Source organism: Strix uralensis, chromosome 13 (genome assembly GCF_047716275.1).
Source record: "Strix uralensis isolate ZFMK-TIS-50842 chromosome 13, bStrUra1, whole genome shotgun sequence".
NCBI classification, from domain to species: domain Eukaryota; kingdom Metazoa; phylum Chordata; class Aves; order Strigiformes; family Strigidae; genus Strix; species Strix uralensis.
Window position 1 is genome coordinate 3,667,948 of NC_133984.1, and position 13,506 is coordinate 3,681,453.

Here is a 13,506-nt window from a genome sequence, read left to right on the forward strand (position 1 = left end):
CAGATAAGTCCACATTGCCACAGTGGATTGTGCTTTAATAATCTGTATCCAATATCATAATATGGAAAAACTAGCATGAAAATATGTGAAATTATAAACAAGCCCTAAACATAATTTAATGCATAGTATTTTATTTCACTTCATTAATTTATTAATAGTGTTTCAATTAAATCCTGTGCTATCCTGATGAGTGTTTTAATTTTTTATTAATTGATGTGTGCTAAAGGTAAGTTTAGTTTGGTTATAAAGCTATATTAACATACTATATTCATAGAAGTAATTGTTTAAATATTCAGCAAGCTTAGCAGTTGTAGGATTACTGTCAAAGTCCAGTCTAAATATATTGTACCTCCATAATAACCAAATGTAGTGAAGTGCTTAGCAGAATATATAGTCATAGAACATCTTACAGGAAAACAAGAATTAAAAAAAATGATAGGGGTTTAGTGACTTCTGTCTTGATCTTGCAGATTACTCTGCTTGCAGAACCTATTGCACTGCAACTGCGTGCCTCAGTGGGTCTCAACGTTCAGGGGAGTAACAAAGCTGAGATCTTTAATTTCTCCTACAACTCCAGGTGTCACGAGGGCTTCACAGTGAACCAATAACCTTTGTCACTGTGGAAGTGGGAATGAACATGCTTAAGCAACAGTCACAGTAACCTTAACTGATGTAGTTAATCAAGTACGAAAGCATTTTGCTAGACCAGGCGCCACAGTTGAACTAGTGCAACTTCATGTACTGTTCATATATGTGTCAGGGATCAAGAACTTTGTTTTCACTCTTATGATGACCAGCTTATAGATGAGGGGCTTTTTTAGTAGCTCTGTCATGTTCTTAGCTCAAGAATTTCATGGATTTTGTGTTGTTTATGTTATTACCAATAGACAGGAAAGCACGAGAGCCACCTTTCATTAATAATTTCTTGTCAGAAATCCAGAATATTCCCTATTACTTTTCCACCCTGTGTGTGTTCAAATAGGACATGAAATTATGCAGGCTACCATACTGCTTTAAATTGTGAAATATTTTAGGATGCAGTGTGCTGAGTATGCACAGTAAAATAGTATCAGACACATTCCGTGTCTCACAGATATTTTAAGTATCACGGAGTTTGAGTAAAAATTCTTTAAGTTGGATTTCTAGACTGTTGTAAGTTGTTTGGAGTCTGAAGTGATGACTGGGATACATCCCACTTTATTTAACACATGAAGGTTGCATGAGAAGATTGGCCCCAGGGGGCTGTCTTTCAGCTGAGGCCCAGTGTGGTCACCTCCGTGACCCTGGGAGCTGCCTGTGAAAACCTCTGCATGACCAAGTGCCAGAAGTCACAGACAATGTGCCTCGAGTAGCTGAAAGGGAATTTTGGGAGCAGCTTGTAGGTGGGAGAAAATGCACATTTCCAGAGCACTGCAGTCATTGAGGAGCCTGGACAAGAGAGGTCCCGCAGATGAAGCAGCTCTGCCGCGAGCCCGCAGCAGGCAGCTCCACACTCATGGCCTCTGTAGTCTTGTCACTCAGGAATCAGAGCTCTTAAACTTTTTGAGTTGCTTTATCTTGTTCATAAAGAACAGTGTAAAAGTTGGGGGAATGGCCGAGTAAGGAAAGGTGCCAAAAGAGCCACTTGTAAACTAGATGGGGATTTGAGCTGTTGTAAACTTGAGGAAGCACCTGGGATATGAAGCCTCCATTAGCTTTATTTATACCAATTTACAGTTAATTACTCACTGCTTTGCTCTGGTTGCCTTCAACACTTTTGCAATTGGATTCTTTCCTTTTGGCTGAACTAAGAACAAAATGTGTTTTAACACTTCTCACAGAATAGCATTTTTCTTCCAGACTTCTGAGTGGTGGATAATAGACTAGAGTAAAAGTTGTAAGGATATTAACCTGTTGTCTACGTGCTAAGTTTTAATTTGGTTATTTATGATCTCACTTGCATATAGTTTGCTCTGGTTCTGACAGTTTTGGCCCACACAATTTGTATGTAAAACTGAATCCATTTCTGCCCCTGGCTGCCCCCTGCTCAGTGACATGGTGGCTTGGTGGAGGCTTTCTGCTTGGGGTACTCTCTGCTCCCACGTGGGGGTTTTGGACGGTTGTGGGAGGGGAATAGGACCAGGCCTGGGGCAGAGACTGAGGAAGGTTTGCAACATGGTAGGACTGGATCCATCCCTTCCAGTAGAGCAGGTGCTTATATGGAGGCAAGAATGACTCTTTACATCTTGTGGCTTCTTTAGTTACCTGCTTCCTCTAACTGCAGTGTAATCGCCCAAAGCATTTCTTTTGGATGTCTCCTTGTCCACTCCTTGATAATCCATGTCTGATCTTGCCCATTCTCCCTACAGCACAGATAGGCAGATGGTTATGTTAATCTGCCTGTGTTGTTAAGAAAAAAATAAAATCACACACACTCTTCTTATGTGGCTACTTCATTTTCTAATGTGTCTAATTTAGCACCTGAGTGGTTTTCTTCTTCATATAAGCTCATTTTAGTAACAGACTCCACATCAGCAAATGCAGCATCCATTCATTGCAGTTTTTCATTTTTACCTCCTCTTTAGTCTTCTGTCAAGTTAAACTGAAGGAGTGTGCGTCCAGGCTTGCTGTTGGTTAGATGGATAGGTCTCAAGAAGTTGCTGTTTTGTCTGCAGAGCTCACAGATCTGTCTGTAGAGGGTATTACAGAGTGATGATTAGTAACTTCCTGCAGACTTGAGAGAGCCATCTGTGTTTCCACTCCTTTAAATGTGCTGTTATTTTCATCACCCATTTGGTTTGTGTCAGCTCAGTTTACATGGTAATTTTCACATAATAAACAGGTAGTTAAATTAGGCACACCGAATTTCCCAGTGTAGAGTGTAATTTTTTTTACCTCTTGGCGAAGTGGTCTACAACTACTCTTATACATAAGTAATTTGTGAAGGAGGTATAAGTGAGGCCTTGACCTTTTTAAATATTTGTAGGTACCTTCCACCTTTTGAGAATGGGAACATTTGAGTTACGATGAGACTCAAGCAGCAGGGTGGTTAGAGCTGCTGTGACTGAGAAAGGTGAGGTGGTGTGTCTGGGATGCATGTCACCAGGAAGCGCTTGTGTAAACAGCACAATAACTGTGCCCAAACTGCATCCTTCCAGAGCTGATGTTTAAGTACTGTCCATTTCATGTTAACTTAGGAGAAAGTGGTTTTCTTCTTGTATTCATGTAGGAAATGTGGAAATCAGCATGGTGCCCTTGCCTGCTGTGAGAGCAAAGGAAAAATCCTGTATGTCACAGAGGGATGGTCATCAAAGGCTCAGTTCTTCAAACAATGCAGTGTGATGAAGTGACATTAACAAAAAAAGGCTTTATCTCCTATTAATGTACAAGTCTTTGTCATCAGTGTATCTTAACAAGACAGTTGGGATTTATTTATGGAATAGGTTCTCAAGGAGGTTTTAGGATCTGAAGCAGTAGTTTGCTGTGGGGAGAGAAGCTGAAATCCCTTATCTGATTTAAGCCAGTAGTTCAGAAAACTGGTGATATGGAATGAAGCTGAAAGAATAGTTGGATCTTTTGATAGCTATCTGTGCCAACTTCAGTTCTCCTACACTTCGTTTAGGTTGTCCCCAAAAAAAGGTTAGAAAACCACTGTATGAAGTCTTCATTGCAGTTTTTCTCTATTCAATTTGAATTTCTCTTTTCAATTAGAATGGCTACTATTATTTCAATAAAAACAATTTGAGGGCTGCTCCATTTTGTTTTCAAGATATTGGAGAGGGTGGCTCATGAAGAAAATCATCCTGCCACTAGAACTTTGTTAGATTGTGCTACAGGGCACAAACCTGCTTTCTGGGGCAGTTGTTTTTTTTTTTCAGGGGGTAGGATGGGCATCTGACTGCACAGGGGCTGGGAATCCCGCAGCTGAAGTTGATGGGGAGCTGGAAGGTCTGGTGAGGCTGGGTGCAAGGAAGATGGATGCAAGCCTGTTTGAAACATTTCTGTTGCCCCTTTATGTTTCTGAGATTTGCTGTCCAGAGGTGCGAGCAGCCTGGTGGGGCCAGTACAGTGTACGCTGGCAGGGTAAGTGCAGTATAGGCCAGTGGAGAGATTGCGGTGAGGATTTAGGGCTGAGGGCTGCTGAATGCTCAGCACAGGAGATGGGAGGAAGCCTGGCTGATGGGGAATCCTGTGTTAGAAAAGGAAAGCAAGGCATTTTCAAATGGGTACTCAACTTCGGTGGCCTTTACTGGATGCGAGGTGAGAGAATTCAGAATTTCAGAGGTTAGACAGAGATTCACCCGCAGTTGATGGTGGTTTGGTAGTGAAAACTTGTTGGAATGTGCTGTGTGCAGAGGCTGGTGGTGCTGCCAGGAGCGGGCAGGGTGTCCGAACCCCTTCCTGGTGTTAATGCCTCCTGATTAAACCCACTGCCAGCACCTATCATCAGGTCCCTGCTATTTTCTTACATTGGTCTGCCCAGGTGACAGAAGCAAACGACCTGCATCTCCAAATGTGTAAGATAAACTGCTATTTCCGTTATCAGCTACATTAGTTTCACCTCCCTTGAAGTGATCCTTTTTTATTTCATGAACAGACAGTTAAAATAGACAGTCTCATTTGCTGTTTGTCTAGAGTTTTTGAGAATGTAATAATTCGACCTGTTTGTACAGATACAAATACTTTTTCAGTATAGTTTTGTCTTATTAATAGTTAAAAGAAGCTGTTGTGAACTGAATAGCTCCATGTAATTAATATTTTAGTGAAATTAATATTTTAATAGATATACTAAGTCACATCATTGCAGGACTCAAATAGAGTAGCTCACAGGAGTATGATAACTTCATGTGTTACTTCAATTCACAGTGATAGCAGCAGCCAATTAGTCTTTCTACAGGGAAGAGAGGATAAAACAGTATTTGCTGCAGTCTTTAGGCACTTCAATTTGGTGTATCCTTGTTAGAGGAATGAATGAGACTAGAGGCTTTCAAGGTCTTTGGTATCCAGTTGCTGTTTATCAAGGGGCACACAGTCAGCCAGCACAGCCCCGCTGATGCGCAGAGCTGCTTGTGGGAACTCTCTGCTGCTGTCGACCCCACGGATTGTATCCTTCTTTCCATGTGGGACTGGTGCTGCTCCAGTGCCCACCAGTCTCTCCTGGCAGAGGACCTGTAAGATGCACTCAGGGTCAGAAGAGCCGCAGGGGCAGCAAGGACGGTCTCTTCTGGAGGGACGCAGTGGAGCTGGAGGTGGCGAATCTGTTCCACGTGTAGCATTGGCTCAGAGACTGGCATTGCCAAAACCAGGCTCTGAAGGTTTGCCTCTCTGTATCGTAAAACCTGCTTCCAAGAAAGAGCTGTTATTTGAAGCAGCAGCATTCACTCGGGGTCGCTTTACAGAGCGTCTATTGACCGATTTCACCTCTTGGGGTGTTGGATGTAGGGCTGCTGGGACTGGCAGCTGCTGGCAGGAGTCCTGGAGCCTCCAAGAGAGGGGAGCGGAGGATTGTAGCATTAAGGGAACCCTTTCCTTTCCTTTCTGAGCACACTTAACTGAACATTTTGTATGTTTACATCCTATTTCCGTGGCTCATTTCACTGTTTACGATTATCCTTTTTTTTTCCAGTTGTCATAGATGTCATCTTAAAGTTCCATTTATAATGAGAAACATATGCATGACACTTTCATTGTTGGCATTACCTGGCTTGGTAGAAATTATTATTTTTAATCAAAGGCAAACATACTGATTAAGGATGCCACAACACTCCTCTGCCTATGGGGAACGTTAACAGTTTATAAATTGTTCTTGGTGACAATTCAGTAGTGAATTACTTTGATATATATGGCTAATAAATTAATATGATTAAGTTAATGAGTGGTACAAGTGTTGGCAAACTCCACTTGTCGGGCTTTTAATGCTGCTCCACATTTGCAGCTCTAGCTTCCCCCTGTGGTGAGAGGATCAGTGCTACCTACGCACTGTCATTGTGATAAATGGCATATCCCACAGTGCCCTGCACTCCATCTGGTGTGTCCCCAAAATGAGAAATATTTTATACAAATCACACACTCAGAAGCTCAAAGGACTGTAAAAAGATCTATTTTTTCAAACAATAATAAAAATGCATACATCTCTTTAGCAACTCTTCATTTTTACTGTCAGAATGAATGCATATAGCTTTGGGAAATGAAAGCTTGTGTGAGTAACATAGGAAAGTTATCCACTACACAGTAAAGCTGACAAATAAGTTACATGCTCACTCTTTTATTTTATCATGAAATGTTCTTAGATAAAAAATGATGTTAGAACATCTATTTAACTGGATTTTAAAATTAAAGACCATGTATGCCGCATGATTGAGTACCACCCCATCTCATGCCAGCAAATTTCTATGCTGAAGGGAGCATGAATTTGAGTGAATGAGGAATGCAAGATCATATCATTACTCTTTAAAATGTAGCCATTCAGTAGAGTTCTGATAATCTAAAAACTATACTTGGTGACTGTGAGTCACTCGGTTCCTCTCTTTCCTTTTCTCTTTTATTATTATCTTTCTTTGGGGATTAATTTTTAGTGTCTGCTTTATCTGGGTGGGACATCACATTTTTGACAAATGAATAGTTAAAGCTGTTGAGAATTTACTGAATGGTTAACCTTGTTGTAGATTTAATTTACACATAGCCTCAGCTACTAATTATTGTCCGAGAAGTGTGAAACTCAGTAATATACTTTCATTTTTAAGCATTTGCACAGATTTTTTTTTTAAAATTTGATCGTACTGAGTTCCTGCATCTTTTGTGATGACAAAGTTCAACCAAAGTGGTCACACTGAGAGAATGAAGACTATATTATCTTGACACGCGGGGCAGGTCTGTACTGAATTTATCTTGATTTGCAGATGGAAGGGAACCATTTGTAAAAGTTGGCTGAAATACCATAGAGTTAGCAAAATCAGTAAATTTTCATCTGTCTGGTTTTATAATTTGTAACATTCTTTACTACCAGCTTTTCTGTTAGCCTCATGCCTGATGGCATTGAGGTCTAAAATGATCACAATACCTGTCTGCTTCTCTCTGTTGCATCTTTAACTGACTTTGAAACTGCTTTAGCTCTTTTAAGTCATCATTAAGAAATGTCTTAAAGTCAAAAATAGTATCAGGAGGTATGACAGATTTATCTTCATTGCTGTTTTCTGGAGGACTGTTTCGGCAATAACAACACACTTTTAGTTGAATAGTTTTTGTAAGGTTTTATTTTCCTTTACAATAACACGATTAAGTTGAACAAATAGTTACAGTCTGAAATGTTTTCCATTCGGTACCGTTAACCACTATCACAACAAGTGTATTTAAATGCCTTAAGAGTGTTTGTGTAAGAATCCCAGATTGCATATTGTGCGGTCTTGCATTTTAATATAGGAAGCTGGTTTTTGGATTCACTGAAGTTATATTGTCATTGAAGAATTTTTACACTCATGCTAATGGAGAACATCAGATGTACTGTAGGGTGATAATCCTGTGGTAGGCAAATCAAGGATCTTCAGCTTCTGGGCTGTTACCTTGGGTGACATAAGACCTATTCATGATTCTCCATTTTAAAAGAAGGATATTTTATGCTAACAATAAAAATTGGAATATTGTGGTATACAACATCAGAGACAAGAAGCATAGATCGTCACTGATACCTCTACTCTGATTTAGATTTATCCAGCAGTATTTTAGAAGCTCAAGATACCAGTACACACTTAAATTTTTATTCCTATGACTTTGGAGAGGTAACTGTCTATAACTGTTTAAATAGATACAGTTGTAACTGGCTGGATAATACATCTCTGGTTGCAGAAAAATGTTGATCCATCATCTATTTGCAGTGCTAAAATCTACTATATTTACATAAATAATATTCTCTTAAAATGTAACATTCAGAGCTATATTAGATTTGAGTAGGGTGGTTTCCTAAAGGAAAGCTTCATAAGGCTGCATTTTGGCAAAATTCTTGGTATAATGACACTGTTGCAAATTTTTCAGAAAAAAATAGGGAACAAGTCTCACTGGATTAAAAAGTAAACATGTACTATACTTAAATCCAAGTATTTCCGTAGTTACAATTCTGGTCAGGTATTAAGTACTTTTAATGTAATTTAACAGCTGGTGTTCTTTGGTCCTTGTCATATAGACCTCTGGAGACCTAAACAAGTGAAATAAGTATGTTTTTAAGATTTGCAAACAAATAATCCCGTTGATCTGGATTGGATTACTTGTTTGCTTAAACATAAGTGTTTTGCTACTTACTATAGTGTTTTGGAGAACATTTGCTGTGAGGATTCTTTTGCAAAAGTGTGAATTCAGTTAAGTGCCTATGTCAAACCAATAGTCCCTTTTCATTGTCCTAGTGGTCTTCATTCTTCTACTGTCTTGTGTGGACTAGGGTCATATTTTTTGAAAAAAAGTTGGAAAAAATGTCGATGACATGGTCCTGATTGGGAAGTCACCTGAAAGATGACTGTTACTTGTTCTTTTTTGGCCACATTGAGCAGCTCAAAGTGATGGGAGTGGCTTGCACTTGGATTCCAAGGTGATGGATGGAAAATCCTGCTTGTCTGAGGAGGATGATTTGCAAAGCACCGGTACTAGTTCTCCCTTCTCCTGGAAATATTTCTCCTGGAATTGAGACAGTGATTACAAATAGTAGAATTTTTTTCATTTGCTGCTGCTGATTTCTTGATTAGCCTTTGCATTGGTTTTGCAGAGGAGAGAGCTTGGTATGCTGAAAGTAAGAGGGTAAGTATGTTCAAACTAGGCAAAGAATGCTGTGTGTGATCAGACAGGGACAATTTGGGCCTGTCTGTGTAAAGTAGTGAAAAGCTGCCCTGGTAATCTGGGAGAGAAGATTTTGGCATGTTTTTATGCATGTGCAGAAAATTGAGAGAAGCAAGTCTAGCAATGAAGGCTGCCTCAGTGTCCTTTCTGGAGAAGCTGCGTGTGTAGCTGATCTCCCAAGGAGCAGACCTTTGCTATATAGAAAGTACAGCGGCTGCAGTTGGTGTTTCCTCCTGCGCAAGAAGAATGTGCTCTTCTTTCAGCCCTTCCCAAGTAATAAAACATGATGCCAAGTGCTGGCAACAAATTAGGATTCATGATGAAAAGGAAACATCTCTTACTGAGCATTTTGAAGAGGTGCACGTTTTTTTATTTTGAAGCTAGCATAACTAAAATAGATGTCGTTGTCTGATTGTTCTTGTTAAGTGACTAGGACCATATTAAGATTTCACTGCAAATGTATTTTTATTGTATAAGCTATTTTATCACAGTCAACATTAATTGGTGTAAAAAACCCCAAGCTGACTTAATGAGTGCAGTATCATACACCATCCTTTTGCTGAAGAGCGACACCTCTTCAGTTTGCAGAGAGGCATGCTGATAGCAACTGGCGCTGCTGCTACCCTGTTGTACCTGTTTTAAAGATACATGTAGCACCAGAGTTCTGGAGGATTCAGTCTAGAAACTGAATTCATCCTGAAAACCCTTTGCCTAGAAAAATAATTCCTAGAGCTACCAACCTCCTGTGGCTTGAGTATGAGAAGCTTTACTTCAGAAAGAGAAGCATTTTATATAATACATGCCTGAATGTTAATGACAGACATTTTATTAGGAAAGGAAAGCCTTTATTAAAATATAATGATCTACATTGTTTTTATGTAATCTAATGAATTACAGTAAAAGCCTGAGAAATGAGCTGGAAAAGGTAGAGTACTCTCCCATGAAAGCGAGCTATGATAACCTTTTTGTAATTCTTTAACATGTTGAAAGAGTATTTCTACACAGAGTTATTAAATTAAGCAAGGTCACCTTTTCATTTTATTAACAGATTTAGTTTGCCAGATCATGGACTTTGATACTGAAAAATGTGGATGAATCATGCAGTAACATATGTCAAATAGAAAATTGGTTATAAAATGTTAAATCATTTTGATACACATTGTAACTTTGTTTTTACCATTGCACAACTGTAAAAATTAAAATGCTTAATTACTGTTTTTCACATTTGCATATTGATTGGATATGCTTTAATAATAATAATGATATTTCTAAGTGGATCATCTCTCCTGACCGAGACAGTCTCAATCTAATATTTGCATAAAGGGAAGAAAATATTCTTTCCAAAAGGAATATAAAATTCTGTTCTTTTGACATGCAGTATACAATCATTACTTTGAAAGGTTAGCTATAAATAATAACCAGTGAAACTGGTCATAGGCTTAAAGATGAGCACATATATTGCATTTATCAGTCTGACCCCAGTTCAGCAAAGCAGGAATAAAACTGGCATAGTGTCATGCAAGTTGTTCATGTGCAATCCTAAATCTCTGCATGTATATTATAGTCTTTTTATATAATACGTGTATGAGGACGAAAATTGTATTTAACGGGTGTTACATAAATTTAACACACTATCTTGCTGTAAGAAGTTCTTTAAAAAGAACTTCATAGTCATTTCTGATTAAGACAGAAAATGTCATTTATATTTCCAGTCTCTTGGAATTACATTTTTCCCTGTATTTGCATCTGTCAGTTCTTTTGTCTAAGTGAAAATAATGCATAAGCCCTTTCCTGGTATGTGTAACAGAACTGAGAGGACATCCCATCAGTAGCATCAAACTTTATGTAAATAAAGGAGTTAATGGAATAAATTATTTTCGTATTGCATATCTGGTTTCAAATGAAAATACAGTAATGTACAGATGTAGCTAAATCTCACTATCGTTAACAGCTCAGTAGTTCTGCACACATATGCAGAAAACACGTTCTTGCTACTCAGGGCACGCAGGCGGGGTGCAGCAGAGTGCAGTTGACTTGGCCCTGGCAATCGCAGAGCAGGTGACTTGATTACACTGAAATCAGGCAGAAAATGTCCTCTTCTGGCCACTCGAGTGAATCAGTCAAATTATCGAGTGGCAAAACTAATTCTATGCCTTGGGCCATCAGAGCTGCCACTTCCTATAAGTCAAGCCTTCACTTAGTGTGAAATTGTTTTTTATTTTATTCTCTTTCATTTATTATGCTTATTTCAGCTAATCCACTTAGTGAATGTGAATTATCCAGTATACTAAAGCGATTTCAGATGTGCAGCCTTCTCATGCTTTACTGGTGAAATACGAGGGCTGCTCTCCTTTTAAGGCACTCCTGACTCTGTTATGACCTATACAGTTAAAGTAATATTTCAATTTTTCAGATGAGAACTCGAATGAGGAGAAGAGGTTGAATATGATTTAGAATTAACTAAAAGTGCATATGGTTGAGCTTTCTTTTAAAAGCAGATATAATTCAGATGGGTCACATTTTTAAGAACTAGAAACATATCTGCAGTGAGTTGTAGGCCATTAACTACCAATTCATTTGAAAGAGTTTGACGGAACAAATATTCCCTCGGAAAGCATTGAATATTGTTTTCAACTTTAAAATATTGCCTTAAATTCTGGCAGAAAGAAAGCTGAGATCTGCTTAAAGCGCTCATACAGGTGATATACCCTAGGCAATCCTTGGGTATATAATTCTGTCCAAATGGCAATCCCTCATTTGACTGTGCCCTCTGGTACACTGCATTAACATTTTCCAATAAAAGAAGAGCAAAACATACGGAGTCTTTTATTTCAAGCAAAGAAAAATCAAAAAGAATAATGAGAATAAAAAGTGGAATGCCTGTGGCGATGGGCAGGGGAAGTTACAGGGGAGTTGCTACAGCAGAGTGCATCGGGATAGCAAAACAAAAGTAGCCAGAAGGCACCTCCCATAGACATCTAAATATAGGTTTCCTATACGTATAAGTACAAAAATACCTAGATGTGTGTGTGTCATGTGCTAAAACAAAGAGGCATGATTCAGGAGAAACCAGATACATTTTTTTAACTCATATTCACACAGTGCTTTGAGCTGACCTATGTCTTGGGCAGATGAGGGGACTTAAGTGTGAAAGGAAGTAAGCAGAGCCTGCAAAAGAAAAGTTGAAAGGATCATATTGAGATTAAGATGGATGCATTGCTGACAGTGTCAGAGCAACCGCTGCTAAATCTGGGAGGCACTTGAAAGAGTCTCTCTGTTTTGTTATATATGGAAGTCAATAGGTTATTTGGGCTAAGAACACCCTATTATTCAAATTCAGCTGACCCAGAAAGCCTTGCCATCTTTCGGTGGCAATTTGGAGGGCTTTGCCATTTAGGTGGTGGGGTTGGTATTTCCCAGTACAAAACTGTTCTGTTTAGTCTTGTATGACATATGGATATATTGATCTCATTTTTTTTTTCCTGAAATGTGTTAGATTAGTCTGTATAAGGCTTCAGAAGGCTATTTTGTGTTTGCAGCTGGATTACATTGCTGAAAACTTCTCACCAGAATCTCTTTTAAACCTATTGAACATCAAGGAAATGTACCATAAATGTTTTGTCCTTCCTGTTTTGGAACTCCTTCATTAAAATTTTTAATTATAGATAATATTTCTTCATAGTAGCTTATCAGTCCTATGTATTAGCTAAGTGTGAGTCCTAATCCTGTTGAGAATTTATGTTCATTGATGGAAAGTTTTCACTGTAGATTGTGCATAGGAAAATATCGTGAGAATAGTTTTTTTGCCCATTGATATGGACATGTCCTTCCCTTTCTGATGTGTCTCTCTTGATCTCCATTTTTCATTGCATCATATTACTCTGCCTTTCCCCTTTATTTTTTTGCCCTTGAATTTTATGTCTACACTACAATTTGTGTTGACCTTGAGGTTGCCCTCAATTAGCTGAGCCATTTCAGTATCATGGCCCACACCAAAATCCTCTGCAGCGTGCTTCTGATTTGAAAAGCAGAGCCATCCTAGAAACTGGTATGCGACCGTTTTTCTCTTCCTTTCAAGTTAGTGTTTATTTCCAGGCAATAAAGAGAAGGAGTGATACAAAAGAGATAGAAATCAGAAGCAATAAATCATAGGATTGCTTCTGGTAGGTTTCCTGTGCTCAAGCCTGCAGTGTCTGCGCCACCTGCAAACGGAGGGGGATTAGGAAAGGTTTGGATGGGAGAGATAAATCTTATCCCTGAAGGTTCAGCAAACCTCTCAGGATCCAGAGGGTGCCTGCCAGGGATCAAGATTGGGAATTTGATGAGTAACGGTCAGACAGCAGGTTAGGCTGGCCTCACGTTTGACCCTAAATAGGAGGATGGTGTTGGAGTGGCTGAATCACAGTATGGTCAGGTTCTTTGCTCTGCCATTGATGACAGAAACCCCAAGACCCTGCTTTGTACGTCTCCTCCTATGGCCATGCTTGGTTGCGTGCCATGCCCTGTGTATGGAAAGCCAGTGTTGGCCAGTCTTCTTTGGCTGTCCCCATTCAGTATTGGAATTTGTTCTCTGGACAAAGTTCTGTACTGAGAGCAGCAAACCTTGCTATCTCCTGGCTAGGTGGGGAGTGGGTTTGGCTTGTGAGTAGACAGAGATGAGGGTAGTTTGTATTGTTACCGTAAAAGATGTGGTACCATCAAAGGATG

General features: G+C 39.2%; 1 protein-coding gene across 3 annotated transcripts in view; it reads left to right on the forward strand.

The window, feature by feature from the left end:
• The window catches only part of DACH2 (dachshund family transcription factor 2), a 308,465-nt gene that overhangs the window by 157,380 nt on the left and 137,579 nt on the right, over positions 1–13,506 (forward strand). The window lies entirely within an intron of this gene.